Here is a 20,598-nt window from a genome sequence, read left to right on the forward strand (position 1 = left end):
TTTTTGCCACAATTATTAGCGAAGTGAATGTAATCTACCGGCGGCGAGGCCAGGGCGTCCGGAACCCGATTGGTTCGGTAAGATTTTGCAAGGAATTGAAACGAGGGGGAGGGGAGGGGAGGAGAAGGAGAAACATCTATGCAAGAAACATCGATCAGCCGAAGCTGGTTTGGCTCAGTGGATAGAGCGTCCGCCTGCGGACTGAAGGGTCCCAGGTTCGATTCCAGTCAAGGGCATGTACCTGGGTTGCGGGACATCCCCAGTGGGGGATGTGCAGGAGGCAGCTGATCGATGTTTCTCTCTCATCGATGTTTCTAACTATCTCTCTCTCTCCCTTCCTCTCTGTAAAAAATCAATAAAATATATTTAAAAAAAAAAAAAAAGAAACATCGATCAGTTGTCTCCTGATGCACCCTGACAAGGGATCAAACCCACAACCCAGGCATGTGCCCTTACTGGGAATTGAACCCATGACCCTTTGGTTCACGGGACGATGCTCCAACCAACTGAGTCACACCAATGAGGGCCTATCTTTCTGTTTATTGAAAATATATATTCTGTCTTGGAAACAGTACTGTGATAAATAGGAAGTATTTCAACACAAAATTATTTTTTTAAAACAAAAAGATTAAGCAAATAGCAATAGAAGAAACATTAAGTTAAAATCTCTTGATAGCCAAAACCGGTTTGGCTCAGTGGATAGAGCGTCAGCCTACGGACTGAAAGGTCCCAGGTTCGATTCCGGTCAATGGCATGTACCTGGGTTGCGGGCGCATCCCCAGTGGGAGATGTGCAGGAGGCGGCTGATTGATGTTTCTCTCTCATCTCTCTCATCGATGTTTCTAACTCTCTATCTCTCTCCCTTCCTCTCTGTAAAAAATCAATAAAATATATTAAAAAAAAATCTCTTGATAAAGGCAATCTACCAGAAATCTTCATATTTAACAGTGAAACAGTTGAAGCAACTTCATTCAAGTCATCTGTTTTCTTTTCAGCAGCCTCCTCCCTACCCCCACCCCCACCCCCGGGAGCCCAGAGCTGTCCAACTGCTTCAGTGGAGAGGAGGATGGGGAAAGAAAATTTGGTTATTTTTCAAAAATCGTATTTTTACTCTTTTACCATCTCCAGAAGAGTGCTTACTACTTTACCATTTACTCCAGAAGAGCAAATCAGGGTGGTTTGTTGCAAGTTCATAATGGCAAAAACCTGGAATTAACTCAAATATGCCAAAATCTTTTATAAACCACTAAGTAAAATCTAGAAACCTTCCCTGGATGACTAAATAGCAGTTAAACTGAGACAGAGTAGTTATGTATTTATTGACCTAGGAAGATCTTTAAGACATAATGTTGAGCCAGAAAAGCAAGTTTCAGACTGGTTGATACAGGATGATACGGTTTGACAACAACACAAAAGCAGTCCTCTGCAGGGAGCACACCTCTATACAAAAGTTCAACACAAACTTCTCATAAGATCAGCAACTCCATAGGCCAAGGTCAATCTAACAAGGTGGTTCCTATCTCTCACTTTGGACCCATAGGAATCTTAACATGTTTCCATTGGTCCACAAAGTGAGGTATTATTCCCAGGCTTTGTCACAATGACTGCCTAGATCAGCCGTGGGCAAACTACGGCCCACGGGCCGGATCCAGCCCGTTTGAAATGAATAAAACTAAAAAAAAAAGACCGTACACTTTTATGTAATGATGTTTACTTTGAATTTATATTAGTTCACACAAACACTCCATCCATGCTTTTGTTCCGGCCCTCCGGTCCAGTTTAAGAACCCATTGTGGCCCTCAAGTCAAAAAGTTTGCCCACCCCTGGCCTAGATTCTGGTGGCCAAGGGGGTGGAGGGTGCGGGCTGTGGAGAGGGAGCAAGAAACTGGTAACTGCAAGAGGCTGACCCCATCCTGCACAGGCTTGCGTCTATGGCAGCAGCAGCTATTACTTTCTCAGAGTAAGAAGCTCACCTTTTTTTTTTTTTAAGTAGCAAATTAAGTACTTGTAACACTCCTCCAAACTACACTTAAAAGGCAGAAAAATAAAAGTGTCATAGTGATTATTTAGCCAAATGCCCTTAAACTGTCTTTCCAGATACTCTAGTTCTTCAATGAAGCCTTCAAAGATTAAAGGGAAGAAATAAAGGGAAAATTATCATGTGTGACTCTGCCTGGTCTCTCTATGAAACTTCCACAGCCACAGGTTTTACTTTCCTAACCAGTATGACCTTCCCAGGACACAGCTTCCCATGCAACAGTTGCTGACAGTAACTCAGGGTCTGTATAAGTGCCATATGTGACCATTAATTTAGAATCAAATATAAGTCTTTGTATTTCAGTATACATCCACCTGAAAGTTTCTAGAAGATGGGTTCAATAAATGTAATGGCAGGCACATGCACAGAAGTTCTTACTGCACAGCACATGCCAATGTGCTGATCAAAGGAGTTGAAGAAGTGACTGAATTGTATGATGATCTCCAGAGCCAACCTGTGGTAAGCACCTAACAAATGTTACTTGAACTGAGCCAGCCAAGAGAGAATCCACTGGCCACATACAGGCTAAGAGGCAGCACAGGATGTGGTCAAAACACAGTTTTTTGTCAGACACAACCCTGGTTCTTCCACATACCACTGGGTGGCCTTGGATCAGCTACTTATCCTCTCAGAGTCTCAGTTTCTTCATCTGTAGGTACGGTAATAACTCTACAAGGTAGGTATGAGAATTATATGAGATAAATTACTTATAAAACTGACATGTCACCTGACTGGTTTGGCTCAGTGGATAGAGCGTCGGCCTGTGGACTGAAGGGTCCCAGGTTCGATTCCAGTCAAGGGCATGTATCTGGGTTGCGGGCACATCCCCGGTGGGGGATGTGCAGGAGGCAGCTGATCGATGTTTCTCTCTCATCGATGTTTCTAACTCTCTATCTCTCTCCCTTCCTCTCTGTAAAAAATCAATAAAATATATTTAAAAAAATAAAATAAAATAAAAATAAAAATAAAAAAAAATAAAACTGACATGTCATATGATCCCCATTAATACACTAAACAAAGTGTCACTTAAAGTTTAAAGCTAACAAGTGTTCCCACATATTTTCAGACAAAAAATGTAAATACCCTTATCTCTATGAAAAGCCTTATAGGCAATCAAATCTATATGGGGGTCACAGACTTTGAGTTGAAGGCTCACTAGGAAGAACCTCTGTTTTCATTCTGATAAGAAAGGAACAGAAAAACTTTGGAATTTCTAGCAAAATAAATTTTGCAAAGGACCTAAAAGAAGATGATCTTTGAACATGAAGTGAAGGCCCCTTCATGCTACAAAGGATTAGGATGGGGGACGGGGAACATTATTATTTTGTTTCTTTAGAGCAGCTCATCACTATAAATAAAGGTTTAAGTAACTGAAAATTTTACTGTGATAAACATGATTTGCATTTGTATCTCATAACAATCAATCCCAATCCAATAATTCTCAGCTGGGGCCATTTTGCCACCCAGGGCACATTTGGCGAAGTCTGGAGATATGTGTGGTTGTTACAACTGAGCAGTGGGCTGTGCTACTGGCATCTAGTATGGGTAGAGGCCAGGGATGCCACTCAACATCCCACAATGCACAGAAAGCACAGCACAAGTGCACACACCCACCACCAATAACAACAATTATCCAGCCCAAAATGTCAATAGCACCAAGGTTGAGAAACCCTGCTTGCACCTCAGAAGAGCTATTCACTTAGGATAATTGGACTATGTTTTCAGAAGTTCCTTGTTAAATACAGACACAAGCCTGTGCAGGATGGGGTCAGCCTCTTGCAGTTACATACTCTGTATTGAAGTAGTTCAAAAAAGGACATGAGTCTAGTACTCTTCTCATCCCTTCATCAGATAGAGAGACAAGGTGAGATTTGTTTGGGCACTATGATTCACACACACCTTTATCAAATATCCTTTACAGAGATTTTGGAGAAGACTGAATTTCCACCAGAAAATAGAAAAAGGTGGGGCAAGTTGGGGAACTGTCCACAGATAACAACAAAAAGAGTCACAGCCGAAACCGGTTTGGCTCAGTGGATAGAGCGTCGGCCTGCGGACTGAAGGGTCCCAGGTTCGATTCCGGTCAAGGGCATGTACCTGGGTTGCGGGCACATCCCCGGTAGGAGATGTGCAGGAGGCAGCTGGTCAATGTTTCTCTCTCATCGATGTTTCTAACTCTCTATCTCTCTCTCCCTTCCTCTCTGTAAAAAATCAATAAAATATATTAAAAAAAAAAAAAGAGTCACAGTACCTTCCTGGGAGCAGGACTGATTTGTTTTGTATTTGAGTTGCTAGAAGGCAAAACCTTTATTATTATTATTATTTTTAGAGAGAGCGAAAGGGAAGGAGGGAGGGGAGAGAGAGAGAGAGAGAGAGGGAGAGAGAGAGAGAGAGGGAGGAACACTTATGTAAGAGAGATACATCAATTGGTTGCTTCCCACAGGAGTGCCAAACAGGGTTGGGGATCAAACCTGCAACCCAGGTACGTACCCTTGATGGAAACTGAACCTCAACCCTTCAGTCTGCAGGCCCATGCTTACCTTTTTAGTTGTCACTAGCAATTGAGGTTCCTAAGACTTAAAGATTTCTCAATAAGATGTTTATTAGTGCCCTGACCGGTTTGGCTCAGTGGATGAGAGCGTTGGCCTGCGGACTGAAGGGTCCCAGGTTCGATTTCGGTCAAAGGGCATGTACCTTGGTTGCGGGCATATCCCCGGTGGGGGGTGTGCAGGAGGCAGCTGATCAATGTTTCTAACTCTCTATCTCTCTCTCCCTTTCTCTCTGTAAAAAACCAATAAAATATATTTTTAAAAAAAGATGTTTTTAGTAATAGAAAGTATAAGGTATGGAAATACATTTTTTTGGAAGAAATTAAAAGAACGAGGTTTATCTATATATATATAAAAGGCTAATACACTAAGTGTCCCCTCAGAAGTTCGACCAGGAGACCGGCAGTTCAATTGCTCACTATGATGTGCGCTGACCACCAGGGGGCGGTGCAGAATGAAGGAAGGCCCCGGCCTGCAGCCGGCAGCCAGGGAAAGAAGGCCCTGGCCAGAAGCCAGAAGGCCCAATTGGCCCTGAGCACCAGCCAGGCCTAGGGACCCTACCTGTGCACGAATTTTGTGCCCCAGGCCTCTAGTCCTAAAATAAGGTTGGTTATTTCTGAGTGAGTTAAGAAGAGACAAAGAGGGACTAAGAAAGTCATAGGTCTATAAAGAAAGATCTTGAGGAGTTTTTCTATATGGTTAAGCTGAATTAATATTGAAAATTAATTAAATAAATGAATTTAAATATCACAAATAACCTAATGCAGAGTAAGAGTTTAGTTTTTTTTCATTCTGTTAAAAAGAAAAAAAATTGTTTTTATGTATCTATTCTACTCCAGGTAAGATTTTAATTACACAAGGGCCCTGGCCAAATAGTTCAGTTGGTTAAAGCACTGTCCCCATATGCCAAGGTTGCAGGTTCAATCTCCAGTCAGGGCACATACAAGAAGGAACCAATGAATGCATAAATAACTGGAACAACAAATTAATGTTTCTCTCTCCCTCCCTCTCTCTCTCTAAAATCAATAAAAGAACATTTTTTAAAGATATTATAGCCCAGCCAGTGTGGCTCAGTGGTTGAGCATCGACCTATGAACCAGGAGGTCACAGTTCGATTTCTCGTCAGGGCACACACCGGGGTTGCAGGCTCAATCCCTAGTAGGAAGCATGCAGGACGCAGCCAATCAATGATTCTCTCTCATCATTGATGTTTCTATCCATCTCTCCTTCTCCTTTCCTCTCTGAAATCAATAAAAACATTTTTTTTAAAAAAACAAGACATATTTTTTTAAAAAAAGGAACCAATGAATGCATAAATAATTGGAATAACAGAATCTATGTTTCTCGCCCAGCCTGTATGGCTCAGTGATTAGAGTGTCGGCCCACAGACCACAGGGCTGTGGGTTCGATTCCTGATCAAGGGCATATACCTCAGTTGTAGGTTCCTCAGCCCAGGTAGGGGCGCATGCAGGAGGCAATAAATCAATGCGTCTCTCTCATGTCAATGTTTCTTTCTCCCCCTCCTGCCTCCCTCCCATGTCTCCCCCCTCCCCCGCCCTTCCACTCTCTGTAAAAAAAACAATGGAAAAAATATCCTCAGGTAACGATTAAAAAAATAATAAAATAAAATAAATAAGAACAAATTTTTTTAAATATTGCTCTCTCAAAAAAAATCAATAAAAAATTAAAAATTGAGGGACACACTTAAAACAACTGAACCTGAGTATCAGAATGTGGCACTCACTAGTGGATGAAGTTCATTCTGTTTTTGCAAAAATTACCCCTCATTGTGGACTTTTGCTATCCTCATGTCCCTGTAACATGGCAACAATCTACTCCTGAATCAGAGAAATTAAGATGAATGAACAATGGCTGGAAATTAAATGAATAGTCGGGGCAATGGGAAACTCAAGATAGCCATTTGGTTCTTCCCAGCTCCTTGGCATTTTTCAGGTAGACTCCTTCATCTACCATAGTACATTTTAGCTGGACTTCATTCAATTGCCACTTAGTATGCATTATCAGTATGTTCTTGTTGTGTGTATGTTTTTCTGGATGAGTTGAAGCTTTCATTTGCAACAAGGATGATGCCCTAACAACGACAAAGAAATTGTTAGAAAATGTATTTCCCACTTGGGATACGTCTACCAAAATCTGTAGTGATTGGAGCACCCAGTTCACTGAGCAAATCATATGAAACTTAATGGGCAGTCTAGCGAACTTCTTGGAATTATGACTGACCCTATCACTCTCAGTTATCAGGCCAGATGGAGAGAACTATTAGAAAAACTGGATTCAAGCAAAATTAAGTTGAATTACACAGGACTGAATAAACTGATAAGAAAGGTTACAATTTTATGATTTTTTTATTTGAAATATTGCTGATTTTTTAAAATCTTTTTCAGATATAAGTAATTTTCCTTATTTACACCTCTGTAAGCAGTATTGAGGTGTTTATTTTTTTTCTCTAATTGATCCCACTAGACTTTGGAAACTCTTAATGAGTATTATTTTCATGGCAATATGTTTATTTACATAAATTCAAGAAGAATATGTTCTTTTTTATAACAGGACACAATTGAAAACTCTTGACAAGGCTTTGACTGGAATACCATATTTGAAAGAACCATGAATAGTCTCTGGATGTTACCAGAAGACTCTAAGGAATTAAGATTAACTTTGGAGGCCAATAAAAGCCCCTCAGAAAAACAGCCTTGTACTTTACATGGTTCTCAGCAGTCTTTCCAGGTAAGGAACCAAGGTTGCTTTCCTGGGAGATGGAAAAGGAAGAACCTCAAGACATTTTGGAGAATCTTGAGAAACAGAGAAATTCACCCAAACTGATAGGTATTGCAGGCAAATGCTGATGGCAACTATGTGGCTTGGCTTCTTAGCCCTGAGAGGCTGATTAAAGTTCAATTTAAGCAAGACTTTTATGATCTGTTATAGCACTTATGTCCTGTTATTTATTTGTTTACATGTCGTTTTACAGATTACAGATTATTTATTTTTGTCTCCTACTGCCCAACACAGGGCACCCAGCTAATCAGGGTTTGCTGAGTGACTGAATGATTTCCAGAATGCAAGGTTTTCTCAAAATGAAGGTATTCTCAAAGAGCAGATAACAAAGATAGTTAAAAGTGAATCCCAGAAATAAGAAAAATGGCTGAGTAGTGAGTAAGCATTTTTGAGCAACATTTTCACCACAAAAATTGCTGCTGATGAGAGTTTGGGGTGAGATTGGCCTTGTAGGGGGCCAAATAGGCGATGCTTTGTGATCAAATAACTCACAAATGTTGCATTGCATTGGTTTTTAAACTGGCTTCCTTATATTCCGCAGATACAACTACTGAGAACACACAGTTTATTTAGTTACTTTAAGGACTTTAAAAACCTGATTAGGAGCATAAACCCCCGCCCCCAATATCCCACCCCTTTTTTTTTAAAGAAATGGATAGGTAAAATTTTAAAGGTCAAGCAAACAAACACTGGCCAGCACTCTTCACTCCCATGCATGCACCGGCCACCTGATACTTCCAGATGTCTGCCTCTGAAAAACCTTTATTTCCCCAGCTGGCTTTAGAGAAGGAATTCACAGTGGCAGTTCTCTTCTTGTTTGTTACTACTCTAGGGAAGGGGTCAAGCCAAAGAAGGCAATAGCTGTACAATCTCCTAACAAGCCCACATCCTGTCTCTAAGCACATTTTATCATTATCTCAAGGGGAAAAAGCAAAATGCTAGTGATCACAACTTACTGAAAAGAAAAAAAACACAGCAGTCTGACACTGCAAAATTGAATAACATCCTATTGTTTAAGGCAGCCCCCAAAAACTACATAAATTAAAGATACATGAAGTGGGTGCTTATAATTCCCAAGAGGTCCACAGAACTGGTCAAACATCATTGTCTCCATTAATGATTATCAAGAAGAAATTCATGTAGCCCAGACCATCTACTAGTACTGTCAACTAAGGACATGATTAGGCAGTAATGAATAACTTTGGGGCGGGGGGGCGGATATGACAGGGAGGGGAACAGTTGAACAGCTTATAGGCCATCAGTGCTCCAGAGCTCTGAGAGGTATGCTCAACCAAACCCTACACAGAAGGCCAACACATAAAGCAAGAGCAGTGAGTGGATCATCCATAGTTAAAGTGGCGGGGAGGGTCAGGGACTCAGGAGCTCAGCTCCTCCAGTACCCCAAGGAACTCTGAGCTCGGCCTACTTCAATGGCTATGGTCTAGGGCAGTGGTTGGCAAACTGCGGCTCGCGAGCCACATGCGGCTCTTGAGTGTGGCTCTTCCACAAAATACTGACTTCTGCGCATGGGCCACGAAGTTTCAATCGCACTGTACGTGCACGCCCGCACGTGGTATTTTGTGGAAGAGCCACACTCAAGGGGCCAAAGAGCCCCATGTGGCTCGCGAGCCACAGTTTACTGACCACTGGTCTGGGGAAGCGGTCGCCAACCGGTGGTCTGCGGACCACTGGTGGTCCATGAGGTCCAAAAGGTTGGCGACTGCTGGTCTAGGAGAACTAGGACACTAGCTTTGAAACTGCTTCCATTTCCTATGCATGTGCTAAGTGACCACTGCTCTAGGACAGTCTCTTAGCCCTTTATGTCCAAAGCAGCAGAGGGAAGCTGGTCCTGGAATTAGCCCCTGTTCCCAGACCTGCCCAGGGTTTTCTGGCTGCTGGGCCAGGGCTTCATGTACTCTTTCACACCTTGTTTCCAATACTCCAGCAGCTTCTTTTACATTGTTGATTTCAGAGAGGAAGGGAGAGGGGGAGAGAGAGAAACATCAATGATGAGAATCACTGATCAGCTGCCTCCTGCATGCCCTCCCCGTCCCCGCTGGAGATCAAGCCTGCAACCTGGGCATGTGCCCTGACCAGGAATTGAACCCCAACCTCCTGGTTCATAGATCGACACTCAACCACCAAGCCACACTGGCCAGGCCTCCAGCAGCTTCTTGAAACACATCCTGACCTTCCAAAAAGCCTGTGGTTTGTGTCTTCAATTCGCCCCACTTCCAACACTCCTTAGTTCTACCTCTGTATCAGCCACAACTGACTGTATGACATTGAGGACATACCTGGAGCCTCACCCACACTAGTCAGTGAGGGTGTTTAGTTGCCCTATTCCTGGAAACCAGATTAGAACACCATGTGTATGTGGGAACATGCTGTCTTTTGCATGAGCACTCATGCATGTCCCATGACAGTTGATGTTCAGTGAAAGGCTGTTTGTTTACAAAGTAATCCTAGGGTTTCTGTCTTTCATCTTCCACCCAAATACCTCATCTGAAAATACAAATTCAGAGAAGTGTATTTCTGAAGATGGAAGGGTATTTGCCAGAATAGAAGAATCATTCATCTTTTTTTGGTTACAGATTCCTTTGAGAATCATATGAAGGCTTCAGACTCTCTCTCCAGGACAATCACATATAAAAAAAAAAAAATGTTGCCTATGCCATTCCAGAGCAACCACAGTCCCCTACAATTCACCCGTGGACCCAAAATTCAGGTTAAGAATCCTTATTCTAAAATGAGAGACATTCTCTTTGTGGATAAGACCCCTGAGAGCTTGCTAAAGAGAGGTATCCCCTTTCTTTGGCCTCCTCTCTTCTTTTCTCTATTATTTTACCTAACACCAGTGGGTTCAGTTCAAGTTCTCCTGTCTTTTCCATTTCTCAGCTCTTCGCTTTCCTGACCTCCCAGAATACTGAGTGTCAGAATGACAATCATAAACCTTACAAAGTGATTTTACCGTTTCATGTCCCCAGTGTGACTGCCAACTGCTAGTGAACAAGGACTATGCTGGGTTTGTTGTTTTTGCACGCCTGCTTAGTGCCAGTACTCTGCACACCATAGAGGCAATACATGCTTGCCAAATGGGCAGATATCACTTTTTCTTTGTCCCTCTATCTTTAGGCACTTGCACTTAAAAATTAACTTCTTTGAAATCTGAGCATATGCCCTGGAAAAGCCAAATGAAAAGGGCAAGAAAACATAACCTGTAGCAGCTAGTCAACCCCATTTTTTTTTTAATCCTCACCTGAGAGAATATGCTTTTATTGATTTTTTTTTAAGAGAGAAAGAAAGGGAGAGAGAAACATTGATATGTTGCCTCCCATAGGCACCCCAATCGGGGATTGAACCCACAACCTAGTTATGTGCCCTGATCAGGAATCGAACCCACAACATTTTAGTGTATGAGATGATGCTCTAACCCAGCGGTTCTTAACCTGTGGGTCGCAACCCCTTTGGCGGTCGAACGACCATTTAACAGGGGTCGCCTAAGACCATCCTACATATCAGATATTTACATTATGATTCATAACAGTGGCAACATTACAGTTATGAAGTAGCAACGAAAATAATTTTATGGTTGGGTCACAACATGAGGAACTGTATTTAAAGGGCCAGAAGGTTGAGAACTACTGCTCTAACCAAATGACCCACCCAGCCAGGGCAGTCACCCCACTTTTGACTTTGCAAACACAAAAAGTCTTACAAAACAGGACAAACAGGACACTGAGCAAAGATACTTGGAAATTTTGCTGACATTGACAGAAACCCAAGTGTGTGGTAGAGAAATGGAATGTTTTAAGTTATTTTCTAGTTAGAGGGCTACCTGCTCTTACTAAGCAAACAGAAAGCTTGACTCTCCGCTTGCCTTCCTGTAGGAAAAAACCCAAGGGAGTGAAGGTTTGTTTTTTTAATGAGATTCATCCTTTTTTTTTTAATGTTTTTATTGAATTTTTTTTAATATATATATTTTATTGATTTTTTACAGAGAGGAAGGGAGAGGGATAGAGAGTTAGAAACATCGATGAGAGAGAAACATCGATCAGCTGCCTCCTGCACACCTCCCACTGGGGATGTGCCCGCAACCAAGGTACGTGCCCTTGACCAGAATCAAACCTGGGACCTTTCAGTCCGCAGGCCGACGCTCTATCCACTGAGCCAAACCGGTCAGGGCTGAATTTTTTTTTTTAAGAGAGAGAGGGGGGCCCAGCCAGTATTGCTCAGTGGTTGAGCATCTACCCAGGGAACTAGGAGGTCACAGTTCGATTCCCAGTCAGGACACATGCCAAGGTTGCGGGCTCGATCCTCAGTAGGGGGCATGCAGAAGGCAGCTGATCAATGACTCTCTCATTGATGTTTCTCTCTCTATCTCTCTCTCCCTTCCTCTCTCTGAAATCAATAAAAACCTATTTTTTTAAAAAGAGAGAGGGGAAGGGGGAGAGAGAGGGAGTGGGAGAGAGAAACATCAATGGACTTCCTCTTACACACCCCCTACTGGGGATCAAGCCTGAAACTCAGGCATGTGGCCTGACCAGGACTCTAACTGGTAATTGGGACTACACTCAACCAACTGAGCCACACCGGCCAGGAAGGGAGTGAAGGTTTGACACTCCTTCACTGTATCTGCTTTTCTCATCTGTCTTCAAACACTATTTAGAGCCCTCTCCCGACCCACACTCAATTTTGCTTAACTGATTTTTTCCCTTCACATGCCTGCCCTCCTGCAAATTGTCCTGGAAACAGTTCTAGGTGATAACAGTTCCTCTGCCGCAGCCTGTAGTGGTCTTGCCAGAGAGAACAGCAGGTCCAGTGTCCAAGGAAGGGGATGTCTACACTTGGGCATGTGACATGCTATATTATCAACAAACATTTATATTGTTTGCAGGCTCTGTGACTACAATGAGGCCTAAGACCTTGCAGCTTCAAGCTCGAGAGAGAGAGAGAACACAACAATATGTCCCATAGGAGAAATACTAATTGTGCAATACAGACAATGCTAAAGATTCAGCCCTATGTTCCAAATTAACCAGGACAATTCTGATTCAAATATCCTACCCCAGCAATCAATTCCTTCAGTACACCCGAATGCTCAAACTATGGGTCCCATTGTTTGATATAAAAAATATGATCAATGCAGTGACTGATGAGGCAGGCCAGCCAACTAGGTTAGCTGAAAGCACGAGGGCAGATTGCTTAATCATGCTAGCACCTTCCCTCAGCCCTCAAATAATTATGGGTTTGAATACAAGACAGTGAAATTTGAGTTTTCCAAGACAGAGAGAGCTCATCAGGAGAAAGGCAGGAAGCCAGGAGTATTTACAAAAAGTCAGACAGGTGGAGTATAAGACACCTGTCTCTGTTATGCCATTCTTCCCCAAAGCCCTTTTAAAGTTACTGAGAACTATGACAATAATTAAGCCCATGATACTCTTGGGAAGGAAACAAATCTATTTGTGTGACAAAAATTATTCCCCCCCCTAAACAGATGGAAGAGAATATCCACTTGCTTGGCCTCTTGCATACAAGCTGACAGTAATTATTGTCAAGCAACAATTAGCCCTTTCTTTCTTCTTCTGTTGTCCCTTTCCTCATGTATCCTATTCACCTACTTCTCTACCCTCTTGCCAGTCTACTCCCTTTTCTGTTCAGCCTGTACTTTAGACAAGGGGCCCCAAACAAGAATCACATGAGAAATTAAAAACACAGATTCTCAGGCCCAAACTTACCAAAACAGAAAGATTTGGAAACCCTTCTTAAATCAATAAGCATTCAAAGCACAAAAGATTTTAAGATTCAAATATTAACCTCATTTTTCAGATACAGAAACTGCAGCTCAAAGGGCTTAAATGTTTTTCTCATGGTCAAAAATATACTAACACAGCTTTATTTTTTGGAAGAAACAAACCATTTACTTTTTACCTTCTAATACAAGTGAATATGTATGTATTTAGATACATATACATAAATGTGAAACAAAACTGTCTAGTGTTGAATAGCTGCTTGAACAAAAATGATACAGACTGATTGGATTAACCAACTGATTCAATCATTTTGAAGTACAAACAAGAGTCGGTGTATCTGTACACTTTATTTTGTTTTTGTTGTTAATCCTCACCCGAGGATATTTTTCCATTGATTTTTGGGGAGAGTAGAAGAGAGAGGGAAAGACAGAGACAAGCATCAAGAAACAGGCTCTGTGACTACTATTTCTTGATACTTGTCTCTGTCTTTCCCTCTCTCTTCGATTGGATGCCTCCTGCACGAGCCACGACCCACGTGCCTTTGACCAGAATCAAACCTGAGACCCTTTGGTTCGCAGACCCACCCTCTATCCACTGAGCCAAACCGGCTAGGGCAGTGTTTCTGTACACATTACACAGGGTGAGATACTCAAGCACACACTTAAAAAGAACCTTCCTCAGCATTATACCATTCAATAGTAAAAATACATGCACTCTGATGCAATTCCTACTCCACAAACAGACTAAACAGCCCTTGGATTACTGCTAAAATATCTGCTTAAAAGAAATAAAGGGAGCCGTGGCCAGTTGCTCAATGGTTAGAACATCAGCCAGCAGACCAAAGGGTCATGGGTTCGATTCCAAGTCAGGGGCACATACCTCAGTTACAGGTTGCAAGTTCCCCAGCCCCAAATCAATGTATCTCTCTCACATTGATATTTCTCTCTCTCTCTCCCCCTCTCTCCTTCCACGCTCTCTAGAAATCAATGGAAAAATATCCTCGGGTGAAGCTTAAAAAAAAGGAAAGAAATACAGGGTGAGGCAAAAGTAGGTTTATAGTTGTTTGTATGAAAAATAATACAATAATTACTAAACAATAATACAAGAATAAACTTTCACATACTCACAACTGTAAATCTACTTTTGCCCAACTATGTATATCACATAGAAAATTGCATGTTTGCTAAATTTACATCAAAGTAACATTAAAATCTATTCACTATTAAGAGTTTCATAAATTTAATTGCTGTTTTGAAAAGCCTAGTTAAGGGTTCAGAATATTGCCTTGTAAGGTCTTGAATATAAATGTGATTGATATGACAACCCAGAAAGAGTTCCCAGATCCATTTCAGTTGGCCATGATTATAATTTATATGCAATCCTCTGTTAAATTATCTATAGTGAACTCCATTAACTATTGTTACTTTTATTGATTTTTAGAGAAAGATAGGGAGGGAGAGAGGGAGGGAGGGAGATCAACAGTAGCCAACACAACATTCACAGTGTTGAACACAAAAGGAGATGTTACCCAAATCTTTTAATTCTCCTACTGACCACTATCAGAAAAAGATTGCATTAAGTCAGCTATTTTCAACCTTTTTCATCTCATAGCACACATAAACTAATTACTAAAATACCAAAAAAAATTTTCTTTGCTGATCTGACAAAAAAAATAAGTATAATTTTGATTCATTCACACCAGATGGTTATTGTTGTGTTGGCTACTGTTATTTTTAAATTTGACAATCAAAGGGAAAAGAGATCAGTGCCCCTGACTAAATAGTCTGGAATTGCATGTTTTAAAAATTCTTGCGGCACACCAGTGTGCCTCTTGCAGCACATGGGTTGAAAATTACTGCATTAAATGTCTATTTATAACTTTTTGGTTAACTATGGCCAATAATGTACCAGGAGGTAATTTATAGTTTTTCACCTCTTTTCTCTCCAAGGAGTTTCAAGCTAAATTTTAAAGTTGTACATTGAAGTATACAACTGCAATTTTCAAAAATATCTTCCTCCTGGAGGAGTGATATTCCAGTTTTTGGTACAATCCTGATCAGAGCCCAACTGGAACTCTGAAAAGAGTCAGCTTTTAAAAGAAAACCAAAAAGAATCAAGGTAGCCCAAAGGCCCCAGCTGTCCAGTTTTGCTTTCTAATGAGGGGTGAGCTAAATGCAATGAATACTTTACTTTCTGTAACTCATCTTTTCATTGACATTGGCATTTCTAGAGTAGCTCAAACTCCGGACTCTAGGACTCCTAGCATCTCACTTTATTGGCCCAAGCAAAGGTAAAAAGCAAATCAAGTCAGACAATGGGATAATCACAGTTTCCTCTTCAAATCCCCAGTTAGATGAGGTCACTCAATGAGACTGTGTTTGCAAGGCCCCTCAAATTTCCACACCCTCACCCAACGTTCTGGCTTGAGCACTGTATTTGAGAACTTTTTCCAATTTCACTAAGTAAACTTGTAAATGCCCAATTGAACTATGAGCTCCTGGTCAGCTTGTGATGTTTTGTCTTGTGAGGTTTCTTGAAAAAAAAACTAAAGAATGAAGCACAGATTTACTAATGTGTATTCCTTATCCCTCTCCTCACAGAAGAAAAACTAAAAAATTTTAATATGGGAGTTAAATCAAAACACACTGGTTAACGCCACTATCAGAAACTCAAACACACAAAACCAGTAAGTTCCTGTTTCCTTCTATTTGGGAGGACGGTTTAAGGGGTGGGGGAAACAGTTTAAATAACCCATTTCCAATCTCTATGACTTTGTTTAGGAAAGAGCATGGGATCTGGAGGCAGCCGACCATGTGCCACCGTCTTGGTTGTGGGAGGCAGGTCAATTCCTTCACCGCCGTCTCATCACTAACCCCATTCAGAAGTAGGAAAACTATCAACTCATAGGGTTGCGGAAGGGGCGGAGAATGACAGGGCTTCCTGAACTAGACGATGTTTATTTCCTGGCTCATAGAACCATAACCATAACACAATCAGGATGACAGCCACAGGCCACAAAAACCGGTTCATCAGACCAATGTAAATGGCCAGACAGGCCGGCCCGGTGCAAAGACCGTGCAAGGCGGTCCTGGCAGCGCTTTGTGGGGCAATTACTGCATGGAGAGCGCTGTGCTTCCCGAGGTGACAGGTAAACTCCCTGCCCAAATTAACCGGCTGCCCCAGGCACTGGTCCCTCCCAAGCTGGTGCTCTGCGCCAGGGCGGCCGCGGTCACTCACGAAGTCATAACAGTGACTCAAAGGGCCCTTCGCTCTAAGGTGAGTCACATGGAGGAAGGGCAGAGCCATGGCCCGAGATAAGCCGGCACGCCGGGCAACCATCTCCGGGCACCCACCTCCGACGCGGGGGGAGGTCCGGGTCCTCGCGGGCCCAAGGTGGAAGGACGTGCGGGTGGGAGGTCAGGGGCTGCAACCCCCACCGGAAACGCCAAGTCCACCAGCGGCGACCCCGGGGTCACCTCACCCAGCGCCCTCGCGACGCCAGGAGGGAGGGCCCAGCGCCAACTCGGCCCTCGGAAACGTCGTCTACGAAGCGGGGCGCCCCCGCGCCCAGCCACCTCCCCGCTCACCCCGCTACTGCCGTCCCCACCGGATCTTCCTCAGGCCTGCGCTGGGGACACGGCGGGCCGCGGCTGGCGGAACCCAGCTCCCGAAAAGCAGCGCCGGCCAAAGCCCGCCGAGGACCCGGGGAGAAGTCCGGAAGGGTGCGGGCCACTCACCAGCCTCGGCTCCACTTGGCCGGACGCACGTCCTTCCGTCCGACAGTAGCAGCAGCCTCCGCGCGTCTGTCAGGAACAGTCTAGCGAGCGGGCGAGCGCGAGGGCGGCCCGACGTGCGCACGCAGCGGGGGCGGGGCCTGCGGAGGACACGCCTCTGCGGCGGGCGCGCGGCTCCTCTCTGGGCACCCAGGTCTGCCCAGGAAGTGGGGTGTTTGTGAGTGAACGCGAGCACCAATGAGAGCGGGTGTTTATGAGGCCTCCTCCGGGCCACGCGCTCTTCTTGCCCGATGTCACCACCTCTGCAGGCTCATCTTGCGCTAGGCTCCACCTGTCCTTTCTGTTCCAGCCACACTGGCTTCCAGTCATTTCCTTAACCATGGGGTTGGCTGCAGATTAAATGACTGGCTGGTAACGTCCAGTGTTGGCAAAGGTGTGGGAAGTTTGCAGTTTTAGAGTTATTGGGTGTCCACAAAAGAAACTCCAAACCTAAAGAAAAGTTTAAAATAGTTTATTAGAGCCAAAGATTAGGTGATGGCGAACCTATGACACGCGTGTCAGAGGTGACACGCGAACTCATTTTTTTGGTTGATTTTTCTTTGTTAAATGGCATTTAAATATATAAAATAAATATCAAAAATATGTCTTTGTTTTACTATGGTTGCAAATATCAAAAAATTTCTATATGTGACACGGCACCAGAGTTCAGTTAGGGTTTTTCAAAATGCTGACACGCCGAGCTCAAAAGGTTCGCCATCACTGGTAGGGGTTAGTCCTGGAAGCAAAATTTCAAAGGACAGAGATAATTCTCCAGGGTATAGCAATTATGCACTTTATTTATACACTAGAGGTGCGGTGCACAACATTTGTGCACTGAGGGTGGGGGTGGGGGTCCCTCAGCCTGGCCTGGACCCTCTCATAGTCCAGGACCCCTCGGGGCATGTCCACCTGTGGTGTAAGCAGGCAGGCTGGAGGCGGGAGATGCTCCCGCCACAGCCCCTGCACTTGCCATGAGCCCGGCTTCTGGCTGAGCAGCACTCCCACGATGGGAGCTCACTGACCACCAGGGGGCAGCTCCTGTGTTGAGCATCTACCCCCTGGTGGTCAGTGTGTGTCATAGCGACTGGTCGTTCTGCCGTTTGGTCGATTTGCATATTAGGGTTTTATTTTTTTTTAAACAGAATATGATTATATTTAATACACAAGTTTGATACAACCAAAAAGTAAAATACCAGAGTGAAATAGTAACAAAAAACATGGTATTTCATTTGCAATGCATGAGAAATTATTAACATCTTTAGTCATAAACAAGCTCTCAGAATCCAGTGACACTATAATAATGCAAGGAAACTGGAAAAATGAAATGAAAAAGTACAAGTGATGATTAAGCAGTGAGCATATATTAGGATTTTATTATATAGGATAGGATTAGAACCAAGGAGAAGACCTAAGAAAGGTTACATGAAATCCATTGGTGGACGATTAAAGCGCGGGAGAAAGTAAAGCAGGAAAATCTCTAGGATTGAGTAAAAAATAAAATGGAGAGATGTTACTTTTACATTGATGGATGCAGGATAGTTAGCTTTAACATAGTTTATAGAAGTTGAAAGAGATGCAGTTGAAAGAGAACAATGAGGAATGTTGGGGTTGTCTTCCCCCCCTGCACTGGGATGTTTATCTTTACCCTTCTGGAGAAGAGATCATTCTCACATTTTAAATATATTATTCTAGATGCACATAAACAATGGACAGGGCTTGTTCAAGGTAGAGATTAATTTATCCTATATACTTAGGACATGACTTCCTACCATAACCCACTCAATTAGAAATGTGGGTTTCTGGGTGGTTTTTTTTTTAAATGTGTTTTTATTTATTTCAGAGAGAGGAAGTAAGAAGAGAGGGGATAGAAACATCAATGATGAGAAAGAATCATTGATCGGCTGCCTCCTGCACACCCCTCACTGGGGATTGAGCCCGCAACCCAACCTAGGTATGAGCCCTGACCAGGAATCCAACCATGACCTCCTGGTTCATGCAATGCTCAGCCACTGAGCCACACTGGTCAGGCAAGTTAGGAATGTTTTGATGGTCAAAACAACCTGTGTGGTGACTTTCAGTTATTGAAGTTGTCAGGCTTGTTATGGTAGCTTCTTTTTTCTTCACGTGGGGAAGGAGAAACAATTTGGCAGGAACTGTTAACGTTTAGAATGGGCATTCTCATTGACCCAACAATTACACTTCTGGGTAGCTATTCTAGAAAACATTTGTGTTATTGAACTCAAGGGCTTCACTGTTTAAGATGCTGTATTTGAAAATGAGAGGTGGTTGTTGCAAGGAGTTTTATTTACTTGCAGTGCGTAAGGGAGACAGGGAATTTGTCAATGACAAAGAGGTTCTTGCACCCATCCCCCAAGACAGAAATCAGGAGAGGAGGCTAAACAGATTCAAAATTAGAGGTGACTCAGTTTGGTGCTCCCATGCACAAAAGGTTGCCAGTTTGATTCCCAGTCAGGGCACATGCCTGGGTTGTGGGTTTCGGACTCGATCCCTGATAGGGGGCATGCAGGAGGCAGCCCATTGATATTTCTCTATCATCAATGTGGGTTTTTTCCTCTCTCTCCCTCTCCCTTCTTCTCTCTCTAAAACCAATAAAAACATATTAAAAAAATTAGAAGTTTACTGAAATCAAGGTGGAGGGAAAGGAGAAGGGAGGGGGCTTAATGCAACTAATAACAGCATAGCTCCCAAACTGCTACTGCGGGTCTGGCTTATATAGGGCTAGGTTCCTCACACAGGTGCATAGTAGAATTCTTTACGTTTCAGGTTCCAGCAGCTGGTATACACCTGTGCAGTGCAGAGCGGAACTCTTTACTTTCCAGGTGCACAGAACAGAGCTCTTTGGGGAATGCCTGAAGAGAAACTTTAAACTTATCTAGAAGAGGCTTTAAGAAATAACTGAAGAGTTTTTAAGAGAGGCTCAGCCTGTCTCAGATTCATATCCAAATCTCTGCCTCCCGGAAGGAAGGCTTAGCCATGGCTTATATATATTACATGTTGATTTCTTCTTTGCAATTGGCTACTTTCATCAGGTTGAGTTCCTGTCAGCTCATCCTGTTTACTGTATCTACAAAATACTACATTTTAACATTTAGCAAGAAGCCCTGGCCAGGTAGCTTAGTTGATTACAACCTCCTCCTGATAGGCCAGGTTGTGGGTTTGATCCCGTCAGGGCATATCCTCAGGGCACATATAAGGAGCCACCAAATGGCCTGGCAGGTGTGGCTCAGTTGGTTGAGTGTTGTTCCATACACTAGTAGTTTGCCAGTCCTGATACCAGTCAGGGCACACGCCCAGGTTGCAGGGTTCGGTCTCTGGTCCGGGTGCATATGGGAGGCAACCAATGGCAACCTATCGGTGTTTCTCTCTCACATAGATGTTTCTCTTTCTCTCCCCTCCTCTCTCTCTCGCTAAAAAATCAATAGAGACACATTTTTAAAAAAGAAGCAACCAATGAATGCATAAATAAGTGGAATAACAAATTGATGTTTCTCCCTAACCGGTTTGGCTCGGTGGATAGAGCGTCGGCCTGCGAACTGAAGGGTCCCAGGTTCGATTCCAGTCAAGAGCATGTACCTTGGTTGTGGGCACATCCCCAGTAGGGGACGTACAGGAGGCAACTGATCAATGTTTCTCTCTCATCGATGTTTCTAACTCTCTATCCCTTT

The 20,598-nt window shown here is 43.2% G+C and overlaps 1 protein-coding gene across 1 annotated transcript in view; it reads right to left on the bottom strand.

The window, feature by feature from the left end:
- HMOX2 (heme oxygenase 2) overlaps positions 1-17,026 on the bottom strand; it is a 31,683-nt gene extending 14,657 nt beyond the window's left edge. The window contains exon 1 of the mRNA XM_023755245.1: positions 16,877-17,026. The gene's annotated coding sequence lies outside the window, so the exon portion shown is untranslated. The remainder of the gene's footprint in view (positions 1-16,876) is intronic.
- Between the last annotated feature and the right edge of the window lie 3,572 nt (positions 17,027-20,598).

This window comes from Myotis lucifugus, unplaced genomic scaffold (assembly GCF_000147115.1).
Source record: "Myotis lucifugus unplaced genomic scaffold, Myoluc2.0 scaffold_72, whole genome shotgun sequence".
Taxonomy (NCBI): domain Eukaryota; kingdom Metazoa; phylum Chordata; class Mammalia; order Chiroptera; family Vespertilionidae; genus Myotis; species Myotis lucifugus.